Source organism: Cygnus olor, chromosome Z (assembly GCF_009769625.2).
Source record: "Cygnus olor isolate bCygOlo1 chromosome Z, bCygOlo1.pri.v2, whole genome shotgun sequence".
Lineage (NCBI taxonomy): Eukaryota > Metazoa > Chordata > Aves > Anseriformes > Anatidae > Cygnus > Cygnus olor.
The window spans coordinates 11,222,074-11,236,280 of NC_049198.1; the positions used below are offsets into that span (position 1 = coordinate 11,222,074).

Sequence of the window (14,207 nt, forward strand, 5' to 3'; positions counted from 1 at the left end):
CATCCCTACCTGAGCCATAGCAAGCTGCTCCTTCCTGAGCCACGACAGTTTAAGTCTGCTGATTTTGCTCTTGGGATTGGTGCTTTTTCTCCTCCTACCTTCCTCTTTTTTTTTTTCTTTTTTTTTTTCCTCCTCCTACCTTCCTGTAGTCTGCAGCTGCTGAGCTCCGGTCCTGTCCCAAAGGGCTGGGAGCCAGGGTGGGGTCAGCATAGCGCTGGGCAGATTTCAGGCTGCAAGGTTTAAAAAGAACAGACACCAACACCAAAGAGCAGGAAATCAAGAGAGGATAGCAAGGGATGCAAAACATCCCAGGGATAGGAGTGATGAGAAGCAGAGATGCATACTTTTCTTATTAAAAATCTGTATCTGAAAGAGAAGGGAGCATCCTTACACACAACAGACCTGCACCGTGCTATCTCTTCTCTTCTGCGTGGCCTAAGAAGGATGAGAGACACACAACTTTCATGTTACAGTTTAAAATATAATCTTATAAATGTTTTATCTAACAGTTTTGCCACCACCATACGTGCAAGTGCTTTACGTGCTACGTGACTGTGCCCACACAGGCAATATCCACACAACTGTAACTGCATGAAGGATCTTTAGGCACAGTTGATAATATCTGGAGCATGTTAAAAAAAATTGAATATATAGTTCCCCCAGCAGCTGTACTACTTTTCTCAAAGTCTTTACTAATTAACACACATTAAGGAGGCACCAACAATCACAGACCCAAGGTCACGTTTATCTTCCCTTTAAACCAAGGCACAGAACACTATCTTCAGCATCGACAACACTGCAGTCTCAAGCGTCACATAAGTGAAACTTCAAAGAGTTTCTTTGCCATAAGCCTCTTTCTCTTTTTTGAATTATAGAGTTAATGAATATGGCACCTATGTGGAGTGGTCTTCTAATTTGTTCTGCTACCTCTCTAGATCCCCAGCCCTTCCTGGTTCTGGGAGCTGCCAGCTCGAGCTGTTCCTCACCCCAGTGCTTCCCTGCCCTCCACTTCGACCCCTCTCACAAAAACAAGCCAGTTGTTGGCTGTCTTCCTTCACGTGTATTGCCCAGAGTGATAACTAGTATTACAAAACACACAGAGATTAATTTACTGAAGTTTTGCTCCCAAAGACAAGCATGAAAACCATTCTGATGCACACCCAACATCCCTGCTGCTATCCTCCCCCCTCTTTAAAAGCCATCTCTGCTGTGCAACCAAATTTTATATCTTCTAGTAAATCATTTAAGAAAGCTGTCTCTGCTTATTACTTTAAAGAGTTAAAAGTTGCATGGTCTATGTTGTCTCTTGATGAGAAAAGAGACAGACAAGGCAAATGTTTTATTTACGCTTTAAAATTGGATGCAGAAAGATTTATAAATAGATTAATTTTAATTAGTGTCCTCATTTCATTTAAAAAAAAAAAAAAACTAAAAAGCGTTCCTTAAAATTAATGCACTGCTGCCATGCATATTAACAAATATGCCAAGTCTCTGCTTGTTTTAAAGCCCCTTTGTTGGTTAGAGGGTTCTTTACTGCATATCAAAAGCAACCCCTGAACAGTTACTTTCAGAAACCATGCTGGAATAAAGCATGGGACAAACACTTTTTCTTGCTTTTTAACAAGGCTGCCCCCGTAAGCATTATCCTACAGGGTAAATGTTAGCGCCACAGCCTTTGTGCCCTATCTCGCAGCACCATGAGGCCAGCTTCTCCCTCCAAATTCAGCCCAAAGAAACTCTTTGCTTTTTGTTAAGTCAAAGCTAGTCATTGGCCCCAAACCAAAAGCATTTGAATAATGGTTTAACATTTATCTCTCACTGAACTGTTTCTCTAGCGGCTGCAGAAATTAGATTCCTTGCAGATAAAGAGCAGGTGCAGTACCCAAGAAGATTTTTAAAAGACCACATTTGATGTCTTGACATTTGCGTTATATTTCATTACAGCATGAAGCAGAAGTGGAATCACTAAAACCCAGCAAGTCCAAGAAATACTGATATTGTGTTTCTGGAGCTCAGTAATCCACACACTGGATGCCTGAGTTGCAGATGCCAGCACTCCAGTCAGGAGTATATCCTCCAAATATCCTCCTTCGTCCCCATTTCTCCGTGCTGACCTGTGGTAAACATGCAGAGGTGTCAGAGGCTTTACCTATAGCACAAACCATGCAAGAGAATCTCACATTGTCTGCTGTCTCCAGGGTCCCAAGACTCAGCCTTACCCCTTATACACAAGTTTGCTTCCTGCCTCTAAATATTGTTGACATTTTAGGGCCATCTCTGAAGACATCGTCTCTCCCAAACACAGGCTCCCATGAATAAAATCTCTCACCTGAGCTGTTTCTTCCTGCCTAACCTCACTAAGATTTGACCTTCCTCCACCAACCACACCACCAGCACAGTTTTTCTCATTTCACACCTCAATTACTGCAACCTCTTCTTTCCTCATAACCAAAGTCTGACTTGCTTTCTCTCCAGCCAGAGCCACAAAAATTGAAACGGTAAATAAAAAAATTAGCATTGTCCTACTCCTGGTTTTCTGTTCTTCAACACATCAGTGCAAAAGTCTTCTAGTGTTGACTTTGAGATGTATTTCTATCCACTTTGACTTTACGGTGCATATTAGCAGGGTTCAGCCCCTCAACCAGAGCAGCCTATACGTTCCATTTCCTAATCAGGCATCTGTTCTTTGTTCCTGTGCCAGGAAAGCACTAGAGAAAAGCTCCCTCCACACACTCCTGCAGTTCTGGTGCCAGTGGGCACTGTGGACACCACTTGGTGCCTATGCCCACACCATCTGGGGGACCAACAGGGGACTAACGTCCACACCTACGCATTTTGGGGTCTGTGGCATTTGCAGAGGGAGGGCAGGATCTTTAGGCACTACCACATCGTCTAGAATCATTTCCTTTTCCACCTTTATCCTGTGAGCACCTTGCCCTCTCGGTGAAAGTTAAGTAAGTTAGCATCACTACCCTTTAGCTCCCTGCAAACTGATTTCCATCTTCTATCCCAGTAGGCAGGCAAACAGTCCAGGCAGACACTACGTGAAACCCATGGCTGTTCTGAGGGCATATGCTGCTGTGACACCCCCAGCAAAACACGAATGAGCATTTTTGGATGTCACAGCTGTGAATAACAGACCTGCATAGGCTGAAGTCTGGCACCTTCCTGTGCTTCGGGCCAAAGAAAAGAGGGGAGAGAGAGAGAGAGAGGTGACACTTTCCCTCTCTGCTTAATGAAAGCAAATCTGATGGGGGTGGCAGGGGGAGAAACAAGCTGGGCACTAAACCCCTTATTAATTAATGCATGTTTTGAAAAAGAAATGCTACTGTGCACTAATTACTGTTGGTTTCTAGGAGCTTTTGTGACCTTAATAATTCATGTTTATGCAAGCTGTTTATAATTTTAAGCAGTTGTTTCATGCAGATTTTGTCCATTGCATTTAACTGTGATGAATATATCTAACTGTGAAATGAGGTTGGTCATAATACTCAAAGGGAAGCTTTTTTAAAAAATAGTATTTTTGTAAGGACAAATAAAATTCACAGCTTTGTCTGAAATAATTTTCCATCCATTACTGACACACACAATGCAAGAAAAGGAAAAATATTTTTTTTTTCCCAGATTCATCTTTTCCCTTTCCTTTTCATGTTTTGGCAGCATTTCCTATACCATAAACTTTCATTGTTTCTCAAGCACGTAATCAGTGTGTGCTGTCTGTTTTGCTTTTCTTTATAGCAACAGGCAATTAAGAGGACTGGGGGGGGGTGGATTACAAATACCAAAGTGATTAGGAAAACTGAGACGCAGGTACAGCTCTTGAGACTACCTTTACATTCACGTTTTGGATATCAATTTAGGCTCTTGCAATGCACAGTGCTAAATACCAAGAGGACTGCCTCCACACAGGGAGAGGGCTCCTTCTTCCAGGCTCATGCCCATCACCTACGGACGCACAAATTCTTCAACACATCACTTCAGGTGGTGAACCAGACTCAGCAGCAGTTAGTCACCAGTTAGCCAGAATAAAGCCTGCCAGAATCCAAAAAAAGCAGCTGCCTATGGGCCCAAACACTTTCCTAAGCCTTTCCTGATAAACCAGATCAGTCTATTCCTACCCATCCTTCATCAAAACATACAGGTCTCAGAAAATCTACATTTACTTTGTGTCAACACAAGCTAGACCACGTTTCTCACTCTCGCTTCAGAATTTGGCTGCATTTAAGGGAACTGAGAACCTGCTTCTTCCTGGACAGTTTCGGGAAGAAGACAGGTATGTCGTTGTGAAAGGTCACCTCTCCCAAACGCTGGCAACTTGTACACATCCCCACCAGGCCAAGTATAGACTGGAAGCTCTTCTGTAAAGACTCTTTCTTGGTTTTTAGCCTGATTCCATTTAAACAAGTTCTTATTTAAGAAAAACAGCACCTCATTTCAACTGGAATTGCAGTTTGCTCCTCGATATAAGCTGCCAAATACAGGTTGCAGCTATGCCTCCCAGCAAACAGAAAGTTTCCATCCGCAGCAGCAGAAGAGTGAACCATCCCTGCAGTGCCAGCAGCTTAATAAAATAAATAGAAGGGAGCTGAAATTGAAAAAAAGATGACTCTAGGAGCCACAGGCTCTTTGTTCCATGTTTGCTCTGGCTCTAGCAGAAATGGGCCCTAATGGATCATTTTTTCCACAAATAAGGGATGTGGACACTTAATACAACCTACACGAGTGTTCGTGCTCACAGCTTACACAATGGACTCCACAAATCAACCACTTCCCATGGTCCATGCTGCCAGGCAAACTTCAGGCAACAGCAGCCCAAAATGAGACCAGGTATTTTTAAGGCCAGTCCCAGGTCTTCCATAGAACAGCTTGAGTTCAGTTATGACAAACAGTCACTTCTGTTGTCCTTCCAGCCTTTATCAAGTTAACATTTCAGCTAACGATTAAAAGCATACAACTGTAATTGGTCTTAGTGTCTTAGAGTAATTCTTAGAACAAGTTGCAGACCTCTCCCTCCCTCACACCCACAATGGAAGTCAATAAATCCAGGCACAGTCCTATGAGTGTGAGCTCACTGTGGTATAATTGCCAGGAGCTAAAATAAAAGTGTCTTGATAATCAAATAATACATAAAGTTCAAACGTCTCCTAACTTTTTTATATATTTGTGTGCTTACAAGATCCAAACAAATAGTTTTAATCACTACAGATTTGGTACCTAAATCAATCAGCATCTACTCTGAGCTCCATCAGATTTAAAGGCATCCCCTACCCTGAGTAGGATTATCCCCACTGAACACCGAGGACAGACATTAACAGATGCCACATCCTATCTTCCAACCCATAATGCTTCCTGCGTGCCATCAGAGCAATTATCTCTGAGCTATCGTCCCATCTACAGGAGGTATTAAAAGGCTGCAGATAAAAATGTTATTCACAAAGCAGGCTATTTCAAAGCAGGACTTCCCACGCACAGACTCCATTTTTCCGAACTCTCGGTACGGAGAAAAGCCACCATTGTACCAGAGGAGCAGCCCAAAGATGAAATATCAACTCTAGAGGGTTTCCACGTTTCTCAAGCTGAGCCACCATTTTTTATGCTTGCCCACATCCACAGCGGAAGCACGCAGGAGATACAGAGCTTAGGATGAATGAACAAACTCCAAGAAATAGTTCATTGGGCAAAAGTGCAGCTGTGATATCCAAACCTTTCCCTACCTTACGCTCCAGGACATGCATTACAAGAGGGCAGCTGCAGGCTTTCTGGCAGCGTATGAGCCTCTCACAACACGACTGGTGATTTCACATCCATCAGGCTGAAGCACTCAAGCTGCATCCACACCAGGAGCACCACGGTCCTTCCGATGAATGCTCCTTACTACTGTTATAACAGGCCATTACCTTTCATTTAGAATACGTTTAAACAGTAAATACGTGAATGAAGTACCGAATGATTGAAGAGAGTGTTCTCCAGACAGATAGGAATAACTCATCCCTAAGACTCAGAATTAATTGGAGGAGGGAGAATATTTTCATTGATATATTTCTAGGCTGTAAAGTGGCACTTGAGTGACAGGCAATTACACATCAAGCAGTTTCTGTTGCACAATGTACAGTGGAACAGATACAGCAGGAAGGAGGAAAAAATACGCCTAAATACACCACAAATAAAATTTTTTGTGTGCTGCCTGTATGATCAATGCAAACAACCACAAACATTTGCATTAAAATAGTGCAGTAAATAACCACCCCACAGCTGAGACATTTACAGCCGCGTTAGTAAATACACTTTCTCTTTCGCAGGGAGGGTGGTAATTTATTAAACCACCCAAACCAGACATCTTGCAATCTCCAGTCGTGCTTTAATTAGGAAGGATCCTTTTGAAAGCAGAGCAAAGGGCTAGATGACCCAGCAGGCCCTTTCCATCCGAGTTACCAAGGAGCTGTCATCCACCACACTTACAGCTAGGCATTGCGTGCAGGTTTACCTCCTTTGATGAACACATTGGCATGGGCTGAAAGCAAAGGCTGTGGGCCAAGGCAAGCCCATCACACCCAGCTCCCGGCAGCCCCACACCTGTCAGGAGCGACAGCACACCAGCCGGGATAACCGTGCGTCTTGGAGCAGTGCCACCCATTTGTTTGCTGCATTTATTTACTTCCAGATGAGCTATGGGACAGAAATCCCATTTGGCAATGATTGTGGCTTTATTCAGAGAAGAAAGGGGAGGAGGTGTGTTACTCCATGCAAAAGGGGAGGTGGATTTCTGCTGGAATAGGATGTGCCACATCTCATCCCACAGCCCAGGCCCCATCGTACCTACAAAGACATGTCCCTGCTCAGCTCCTCATCCCAAGTAGAGGAGGATCCAAATACAATGCATATGGAGGAAGGCTGTTCAGTGGTATGGATGAGATGCTTTGTTTTTCTGCTGCAAAGACTAGAAGAGCAAAGGGTGGGGAAGATGATTAAAGGAAGGGTAATATAGTCTATGCTGCTGGGAGCCTGGAAGGAAAACTGGAAGTTGGCCTGAAGTCAGCTCACCCGCAAGGTTGTATTCCTGCATAAACATGGTGAGCACGTTCCCAGCAGAAATACCTGTGAATGCTCAAGAGCTGGAAGCTGGCACTGCAGATTTGGGATATGGATGACCATGAGATAGGTAATCAGTCATGAAAGCCTCCAGTCCTTCAAGCCTGGACATGCTGGGAAAACAGGTAAGAAAGAGCATAAGAGCAGGATTAATATTTTAAAGCCAAACAGCTGGTTAATGTCTAATACCTGTCCCACTTGTCATCTGACATCCTTCATGCTGGCAGTTGAGCATGGACCAGACAAGGTCTTTAGTCTTCAAAGCGAGGTCAGCTGCCATCAGAGCTCCTGCCAGCCCCAGTTAAAGCTGAAGGGCCAACAGTCTGGCACTACAACAAGCAAGGTGCTGCCACGGGTCCCGTGCTGCCACAGGGGACGCCGAGGAGATGCTGGGGCTACACTATTTGCATCAGAGCATTATGCTTGCAATAAGTAAGGAAAGACTTTGAGCTCTCTGTTTTGGTGCAGACTTTGGACAGAAACTCTCTCAAAACCCACACCATTTTGAAGTCTCTCCTTGATCTTCCATTGCACTAAAAAAGACAGAAATACCCCGAAAGATCACACACCTTGGTTAACCCAAGACCACCACAACCACTAAAATATATAACTCAATATCACAGCCAGACCCAACCCCACTCTACTAGGCAATCACTTTTGCTCCAGGAGCAGAGAGAAGCAGCAGTGTGTTAACCCCTTAGCTGCAGTCAGATGGCGATGGATGATTTATACAGCTGCTACACCTGCACACAACTGGAGACCAGGAGAACCCTGCTCCCAAACGGGCTGCATTTTGCCCATCTATCCTGGAGGGTGAGAAGATAGGAACATTGCTGAACCTGCAGACATCTTGCAATGGGATGATGGTACTGGTAAGCCAGTATCCAGTGCACGCCGAAGCATTCACAGAAGACCAAGCAGCTGGACAGATGCTCTTGAGCAGATGTCTAACACCGGGAGGCAGCAGCAGGATGTTTTCCCTGGAACACAACAGCAACCAAAGAGGGTTCAGCATCTGTTTTAATAGGGCCTGACTCTGTCAATCTTCTGGGCAAAGCCCGCTCGTCTGAGACTTTGCAGAGAGTGAAGTGAGCATCAAAGCTCTCCTTCGTTTTGTAGGTCAGGAAGGCTTTGGGGCTGGCGCAGTGTCAGCTCACATTTATTCTGCAAAGTGCGCTTCAATTTTTCATTATAACAGCACCTACAGACTTTGATTGAAATAAATAATGAACTGATTTGTATCATGAACCTAAGAATCACTCTCTTCTGGTCCCCATCACGGATGGGATTTTCTTCCCAGTGACAAGCGTTAATGCATTTATGCCCTAGTTTCACACAGTGGATGGCACAATTGAAGTGTCAGGAAGGAAGGTTAGCACTGTTTTTTCAGACTGCTCCAGTCAGCCGCAGCAGTCCATTTCAGATGAAAACATCCCGACAGAGCACAGGCTGAAAGGAGGCTGGGTTTTAAACAGCATAGCAAAAGTCTTTTGTGTGGAATATGATTAAAATGTAATACTGAATAGATTTTTGTGCTGGTCTGAGACAGGGAGGATGGCTCCGCTCTGTCAAATTGTGGGCTTTTTTTTGCAGGGCGGCGGAAGTTTCACAAGTCTTTAATCCAGTTAGAGACTCTGTTTTCTACACTTTCTCCATTTTTCTTTCTGGAAACCTCCCCCGCACGAATCCTGACAGGCACTGCTCCATTTCTGAGAGCTGACAGAGGACACCTGGCCACTCCCCGTGATGGGACCCAATGTCCTGCCTACCTGCTCTTCCAACCAGGCAAAAATGGTCAAAGCCAAAACCCAGGGGGATCCTGACACTGCCTGATCTGAACCGCTCTCTCTGTGTGAATCACTGTCATTTTAATAATGCACAGTTATTCAATTGGGAAAAAAAAAAAATCAATTACCAAAAGTAGCCTTGCTGTCATTTCAAAGTTTTTGCCAAATTAGTTTAATACAATTCCATTTCAAGAGGAATTTAGATTAAGCACACACAATAAATGCTGTAACCCACCCAGGTACTAATCCCCTTTGCTAACTGTCTAACACGGCAGGGAAAGTTAATCAAGTGGTGGCCACAGCAAACAGTAATGAAATTTAAGCACAGCTGGCATACCTTACCACAGCAGCCTATTTAGGAGGCTGCACCAAAGAGGAGCCATGGCAATTAGGCAGGTATGACAGCAGAGGCATTAGCTTGTGGAATTACAGGCCTGCTCCTGCCTCCTTTGCAAAGCAAGTTTTAGCAATATCAACATATCGGCAATAGATGAGGAACCCTTTTTAAAGAGAAAAATTATAATTATTTTATTCCGGGTAGTAACCACAAATTAATTTTATTCACCCGAACCACCTCTGTCACTTCTGGGAGCTGCTGCTGAACCACCGCAGGCTGCCCTAGCTGGCTCCACATCGCATGCAAACCTCAGGCTCCGTGCAGTGGGAGCTGCACGAGATACGATGTCTTGTGACATGGCGAAGGTCAGATTAGACTCCTCGACCTTCAGGCTAAATGCATCAGCTTCGTGCAATGTATTCGTATGGCAATTTTTTAATGAAGACAACACAACATTCAGAGCAATAATGCTTGGTCCGTGCGGACCTGCGTTAAAGTACAATATTCACGTAATCACTTCTGTACATGATCCAGTCAAAATTAGCCAGAAGAGCTGTTACTGCAGCACATGGGTGCAAGACCAGCAGGTTGCACACACCAGCTGGGAATAACAAAACTGGCAACACATTAAAGATCATACACCATACAATCAGCAGACCACAGGGAACAAAAAGAAGTTCATTAAAATGATATAGTTTCAAGAGAAACAAACCTCAATTTACTCATTCACTGCTGTCATTTTCACTCCATCAGCAAGCAGGTACATCCGAGTCAGTGCCTGGAACGGTGTAAGGCAGTGCCAGGCTCTCCCAGGCTCTACGCAGGAGCCAGCTCTCACATGGACAAGGGGGTCAATTTCAGAAAAATGCTCTTTTCTGCTCTCTCTTGCATATATTAATCTATGTGCTTATTCCTGTTTACATTATGAAACATATGCCATTAAAGAGCTCACAGGATGTGCACTGCAGCCAAGTTAATATTGCTGTTGGAGTCTCAGCCTCCGTATTTCCTGACTTTTAATGCTGACCAGTTCTATTTTTTATATATATATATTGTTTTAATTCTGCATTTGTCTACTGGAGTTTGTAAGTGGTGTGGACGCATTTGGGATAAGAATGCAATGTTGAGCACCAATTAGCACCTGCAGGAAACCTGGAGAAAGAACAAGCCCTATACTGAAGGTATTTAGAAATATTAGTATAGAAACGTGTACAAATATAGCACAGAAACATATTCTTAGCAATGGCATAAAGAAACAATTTGCAAATGTGCCTGCATTATAAGACCTTTTTGTATATTTCCGTGGATAAAATCCACGGCTTTTGACTTAGGGCAACTTGACTGACCTTTCAAGAGCCAAAGCATGTGGTTTATACAAGATTTATGGCCAAAACTGTAACAAAAATAAAAGCAAGACATTTTTTTCACAGATGTCACAACTTGTATTTTAAAGGCAGAAAGTAGAGCCAATTTTACTTAAAATAAGTTGAGCAAAGTGTTTCACAAACCTTGTGCAGATGAGCTAAGGCGGACGGACCTTACTTTAAAGCCTCCCATCACTGTGCACTCTTGCACCCAGCCAGACTCCTGCCTGGAGCCATTTCTTTATTTATGAAGCTACTGAAAATCTAGCAAGACAGCGACTGCAATACCATGAAGACGTGTAACTCTAAAGGCCTTTTAAATTTGGCCCTTACAACACAGACGCTTGACTTCACCAGCATTGCCAAACAATCCTGCAGGAGATACCTGCTCGGTGAGATCGCTGCCACTGCTCTCCTCATTTCTAGGAAAGCCTTTCCAGAGTGAATGTCTGCTGGTGGTTTTTAGAGTAGCAGTCCCCCACCAGTATTGTAAAGGTAATGTAAAAAGGCCTCATGTCACAAAAATCAAAAGACTTTTAGCTCTTCTTCTAAATTAAAAAAAAAAAAAAAAAAAATCACATCCTACTTCTGTAAAACGTTGGTGAGTTTTATAAAAGTGAAAAAAATAGGTTTCCTCCAGGCTAAACATTGAATAATTTTAGAGAAAAAAGACTTCAAAGACACGTTTTACATCCTATTTGCATTCAGGCATTTTGTTTTTCAGAAAATTAACTCAGTAATATTGCAGGCTATTCTTCCACACACTGTGAGCTTCGGCCACCCAACAGACAACATGCCCAATGCAAGAACCACATGAGAGAGGGAGAAGCCACTCTACGAACAAACAGTAAAGCTGGTGAGTGCTCTGGAGGGATTAGCACAATCTTTGCAATTTAGCGCATCCTGGGCATGAAAGGGAGGGTTGCAGGGGGCACACGGGTGTTGCCATTTGCCTTAAAATGAAGGTAAAGGAACTTTGACCAAAGCGGGCGAGTTTAACGAGATCTTCTTGCAGCTGCTCCTTTGCCAGGGGCAGACGAATCCCAAGCCCTTGCCCAAGCCCTGACGGCTCTGCTGAAGCCCAGAGGCTGATGCAGGGACCTCGGGGACAGCACCTGAGCCTGCTGCACCCACCTCAGCGTGTAGACCCCTCGTACCAACACCCAAGCAGTGCAGAGGGGACAGGGAGCAAGGGTGTCCCAGGGATGTCCCCTTCCCGCCCTCCCCTGCTCTCCCAGCCAGCAGCAGGGACCTGACAGCACGCTGGGGGAAATTTGGGGGGGCTGCAGTTCATTAAAAGGCTACCGAGGGGAAGCACTGAGGTTAACAGCATGGGCTACATTAAACTCATTTGTAGCTTTATGGCACCTTCAAAGGGGCACCAGAGCTTTCAGCAGCCAAGCAGAATGATCCCAGAGTTACGGGCTGAGATAGGTTGTACAGAGGACCCCGGTCACCCAAAGGAGAGGCAGCACAGCTAACTTTGGAGTTTGAGGTCGGCTCTCGATGTTTGCCTCTCCCTCACCTCATCCACTGCCGCTCCCAGGCTCACAACACCGTGTATACCACAGCCTGCTTTGTGCGGACAGGAGTATTTAATGACACAGAGAACTACTTTCTGATGATCATGGAGGGGAAAAAAAGAAAAAAGAAAAAAAAAAAACAGTCAGCCAGATGTTTCATGCTGTCTGATTTTATCAGTCTGCTGCATGCATGCAGGTGAAGGGGGATGGGGGGGCGGGGGGAAGGATGAGGAGGGGGGTTTATGAGACTGCCACCCCTCTTGCCCATATCCCAGAGCCAGGCTGCGCTGCGAGACAGTCACACACACAGGACCTAATCCACAGCACATCACAGCAGGCGACGGAGATCCTTGCCCTTCACGTGGGTGCACGGGGGTCAGCAAAGCAAAGGCAGGGCAAGGGGGACCCCACAAGCACCCCCAGCCCAGGTGATGCACCCCACTGAGCCCTGCAGGGATGAAACCACCCCAACCCTGGGGGGATGGACCCTAATAGCACCTGTGGGGCTGTGCCCATTGACCTACACGGGGATACACCCCACTGGCCCCAGGGCACGGGGTCCTCCTGGTCCATGGGGAATGCACCCCCCTGGGCATGGGTCACGGGGGAAGCACCCCACCGACCTCCCCAGGCCCAAAGTTGTGCGATGCACCCTCCAGACCCCAGGAGATGGAGCCCGCGGGGCAATGGGGGAGGCACCCACCGACCCCCAGAGACGGAGCCCCCCTTGACACCGTGCCGGGGGGGGATAGAGCAGGTCGGTACCGGCGGAGGGGAGCCCCCAGCCGGAGCAGGGGGGAGCAGCAAGCCCCGCGCAGCCCCGCTAAGCCCCCTCCCCGCAGGACCAAAGCCGACACCGGGGGGGGGGGGGGGGGGGGGGGGCAAGCATCGACCTCCCTTCGCCCCCCTCCGCGTCCCCCACTCACCTCGGAGGGGCCGTGGAGGGAGAGGGGGGGGCCGACACCCGCCCGCCCCCGGGGGAAGCCGCTCCCTCGCCGCCTTCCTCGCCGCTCCGCACCGCTCCGCACCCGGCCCGGGGAGCGGCGGGGGCGGCCCCGACGGGCGGCGCGGGGCTCCCGAGAGGGGCGGCCCGACGGGGCGGGCAGCGACCGAGCCCTGGTCGGGGCGGTGCCGCCAAACCACCTCCCCGGGGGGATCCCCCAGACCGCCCCGATGGATCCCCCCTTCACCAACCGGGAGGCAGGGGTCGGGCGGACCCCCCTCACCCCCCCCCCCCCGAGCCTCCCACCGTGCGGTGCGGTCACGTCTGGGGGTGCGCAGGGCTGGTGACAAGTCCCTAAAATGTTTTTTCCCGGTATCGCTTTTATCTCTCGGTGTCGCTCAGCAGGAAGCGCTGTTTCCAAAAAGAGGGTTGAAGTGAGCACTGAATTACTCACAGAAAAAAAAAAAAATCTTTTTTTTTTAATTAAAAAAAAAAAAAAAGTTCCTTCTTTACTCGAAACTTCAGATTGTTAAAGTGGAAACACGTTTTTAAATGTTCAGTTGCTTTTTAGGTCCACTTTTCCCAGCAGTGCGAAAGGAAGCGGTCAGCAGCTCTGGTTTCTCTCAAGCCAGAGTCCCTTCCTGGCTCATGCCCCGTCTGAGGCAGGGAGCACGCTTCCAGGCCTGCTGTCCTAAAGTCTAATCAAAAAATAAATAAATAAGAGCTCAGATCTACCAAAGCATCTCTAAAGGGCTGTCTTTATTGCAGGCTGCAGCAGGTAGTCGCACGGCGATCTGGCCCAGATGCTCTGCCTGCTGCTCCTTTGAAGATGCTTGCTTACAACTGCAGCACCCGTGCTGATAACCAGACGGCTGCCCAGGGCACCAAGCCCTTGTTTTGGAGTGGGGTCTTTGCTTTCTCTTTCTCCCCCTCCACACCAACATCATTTAAATCTCTGTAAAGCCAGGCAGACCCGTTTCCCCGTTTTCAGTCCCAGCCGTGAGATAATGTTATGAAGCGCTCCGGCTGCAGCACATTTGGCTCCTGGCAGGGTCACACCATGGAAGCAAAGCCGATGCTCATAAACAACACTTTTGCTAAGCACTTTCACAGGCAGCTGCTGGCATTCAGTTTTGTAATGTAAATCTATCTTCGCTTCTGCCT

At 46.6% G+C, this 14,207-nt stretch overlaps 1 protein-coding gene across 3 annotated transcripts in view; it reads right to left on the bottom strand.

Annotated features, from left to right (window-relative positions):
* Positions 1–13,113, bottom strand: part of PDZD2 (PDZ domain containing 2) — a 197,809-nt gene extending 184,696 nt beyond the window's left edge. For all 3 annotated transcript variants that reach the window (XM_040540867.1, XM_040540865.1, XM_040540864.1), the window contains exon 1: positions 13,027–13,113. The gene's annotated coding sequence lies outside the window, so the exon portion shown is untranslated. The remainder of the gene's footprint in view (positions 1–13,026) is intronic.
* Positions 13,114–14,207: the final 1,094 nt, after the last annotated feature.